Source organism: Peromyscus eremicus, chromosome 3 (genome assembly GCF_949786415.1).
Source record: "Peromyscus eremicus chromosome 3, PerEre_H2_v1, whole genome shotgun sequence".
NCBI lineage: Eukaryota > Metazoa > Chordata > Mammalia > Rodentia > Cricetidae > Peromyscus > Peromyscus eremicus.
In genome coordinates, this window is record NC_081418.1 from 38738591 (window position 1) to 38742254 (window position 3664).

The window sequence follows — 3664 nt, forward strand, 5'->3', positions numbered from 1 at the left end:
TCTCATGAAGACAAGGGAAAAATCAACTTCATGTTTAAATACAGGAAATCAAGTTAAAATAATGTATATTATAATCCTTTATCTGTGTATATTCTTCATTCTCATCGAGGAAAAGAAATTCCCAGCTGAGTTTTACTTCTAAGTACTAAAGCTAAAATAGTGGGTAACAGTCTTTATGCATATTTTTAATTCACTGTGTTTGCTTTGAGTAGTGTAGATACTCAAAGTTTTCTAGAATGTAGAACCTTAACTTCTTAAATAGATCTAGAAGAAAAGAGATGTGTAGAAAAAATAAAGCAAAGAAACAAACAAAAAACAGGCTTCCTATTGTGCCAGTGTCTATTGGCTGAAGTCTTAGCTGAAAGCCCACGTTTTTCTTGACTCTTCTTAAGAATTTCTTGTCACTTTAAATTTCTTAACTGTAAGGTACAATGGTGATGTGTTTCGTCTCACTGTGTCAAGCACATCACTTTTCCCATTCATAATGAAAAGATGTCAATTGGAAAGATATGCTTGGGGGAAGACTTTAAATTATCTAAACACCATGTCTACTTTTTAAAAAGATTTAAAAGAAATTTAATGGGAACAATGGCATTCTGGACCATTCAGATTGCAATTAACCTTGATGATATTCAATTAATTACAGCTTTTGTTCAGATTGCACTGAGGCTGTTTCTCACATAGAAATAATCATACATGTTTCCAAAATGGTTATAGACTAAATACCAAGATTATCAAACTCAAAATTATTTTAACTCAACTCTTACCTCCAAGACTCACTTCTCCTAGCCTATCACAGATGCACATTCATATTCATATCCCCTTAATTCCAACTAACTAAGCTATCTCTACTTAGTATAGCTTGATAGCATTCTACCCAATAGAGAAACATCTCAAGTAGCTTATGTAGAATGGAAATAAAGTATGCATTGGCTAAACACCCAAATAATACATAAGAAGATACTGTTTCCCCCACTGAATCATCTGCTCATGACTGAAGCATTTACTGTGATCAGACTATGGAGTTTCAGCTGTATTTAATAAAAGATACAGTCAGGAACAGAGAATGGAGATGATCGAGGTCAAATCCACCCTACTATCCTGAGTGAAGATAGGATGGGAGTTCCTATGAAGAGATACGTCAACAGGGACTAAATATTAGTCATTTTTGCATATCAGGATCTAGTATTAATAATACTTCACAAAAATGTGATGGATGAAAGATCTGTGTCCCCTTGCCACTTGTATTGTTAATTATATTATTGAAATGTACTGAGTATATCTAGTATTAATAATAGTCTAAAAAAAAGATGAAAGAAAGAGCTGCAACCTCTTGCCACTTGTATTGCTTATTGCATTAAAAGAATGCACTGAGTATAGTCATAACCACAAGGAATACATAGACAAACAAAACAGAAGTGATTATTCAGCACATTTTCTATTTTTTTTTGAATGCTCATTTTCTACCCTTTGCTACCCAGTTCTTTCTGCATATCTTTATTCTTCTTCACTTCTCTCTTCACATTAAAACTTTCTTTCCATTATCAGGTGACTGTTGACTCGAAGTTAATTTGCAAGAATTAGAACATATTTCTATTTCAATTAGAGTCACCATCCCTGTGCTGAACACTTCTTGGATCCATGGCACAGTAACCAGGTCAGTTGCCAAGGTGAGCCTTCTCTACCCTTCTTCAAGCACACCTGAATAGTGAGCAGGCTTCACAACCATAATGTTTAGAAAAGCGACTTGCTTTGAGTTTTCAAAATCACAAAAGTATCATAATATTTATGTTTTGTAAGAGAATTGTGTAGTAGATCGATACAGATTATATGGTTAGCATACAAATAAAAATAAGAGAAATAAAATGTTTTAATTCATGGGTAATAAAATTGTGCAATTAGAAAACTCTAAGCATCCTACCACTAAACCATTAGAAATTACAAGTGACCTGACAAGTTCGCAAAACATAAATTCAATGTACAGAAATCAATTGCATTATTTTCTTTCCTTCCAATAGCTTACTGAGGTAAATGGACTGCTTATATTCAATACACACAATTACATGACTATGGAAACTATAACTGTCACTAAGTCCCAATGACATATCCATATCTTCAAAGTTACTTTGCATCCACTTTGTATTGTGTTTCATTTTGGAGCTAAGAACACACACAAAATTCTCTCTTTTAACAAAATTTTAAGTTCCTAGCACAGCGTTGCTAAATCTAAGGACTATATTTTACTACCAGTCTCAAGAAATAATTTATTTCCAAAGTAAAATTTCAGATTTTTACAGTACTTATTCATTGTCCTAAGCACTTAGCACCTGATTACACATCCACAATTCTATTCTTTACTTCTACGCCTGAAGATGTATTCACAAACTGGCAGGAAATAATTTTAAAATGAAAGAATAAATGTATCATTTGCAATACCATCAGAAGCATAAAATTATTGTAAAGAATTTAGTGAGAAATGGTATGTAGCTTCTCTAGGGTTGAAGCCTAGTGGGCTTTACCCTGTCAATTTTGGTATGTCCAGTGGTATAGTCCTTATTTAGTGCCAGTCTGCACAGGCATGATTTTGAGAGTCCACGAATGTAGCTTCTGATGTTACTAGGAGATACAATCTCACAGAAAACTCCCTGATTTTCTGTCTCATGCAATCTTTCTGCCCCCTCTTGTATAATGGTCTCTAAGCCTTAGGTGCCAAAATGTTTTGTAGATGTATCCATTGAGACTGGGATCCACAACTCTGCCTTAGCAATATGACTATAATTAAAATGCCAATAATGTAAGTGTTTTGTAAATATGAAATGTAAGGTATTTAGAATTATGCTTGATTAGTTGCTCATAGTTTCATTTACTACAGTCACCATCATCTCTGTCTCTACTGACTACTACCACAGTATGGCAAGTGCCACCACCATCACCATTACTGCCAGTACTGTTATCATTTCCTGAATATAATTTAGGGAAATATTCACAGTCATATTTGTTGAAATTAATGAATATATTAACTGACTTCTCCACTCTCACAGGAAATTGCATTTAAAGAATAATTTGCAACTTACTTTTTAAAGGAAAATAATGGTGCATGATAGGAAAAAATTACCACTCAAATTCAGGGATCAGCTGTGACACATTGATTCTTCATTGGTACACACAGAGCTCATTCTAAACTGTCTATATTAGTTCCAACATAGTCTAAAGAACAGCTCCAATTTGAGAAGAACAAATTTATATAGTTAAAATGGAAATGGTTTGAGTATATACTAGAATAAAAATTTCAAAGAAAAATAAAATATTTAAGGATGTATTGTGTTCATTGATGATTAAAAAGCATTTTCCTCATATACCCTGTAATAAGCATTCTTTGCGAATTTTGAGTATGTAGTGAAAACACTTAATTTCCAAAAGTTAGTTTTAATTCTAAGTTCATTTTACTTGGATAATTGGTTATAATAACTTTCCTAAGTGGAAAAGATACCTTACAATATTGTGTCCAAATTAAATTAAACCTTACCAACTATACTTATTAGATCATGATGTTGACATTTTAATCACATTTAAAAATTCTCTGAGGTGGCGCATGCCTTTAATACCAGCACTCCGGAGGCAGAGGCAGGAGGATCTTTGTGAGTTTGAAGCTAGCCTGGTCTCC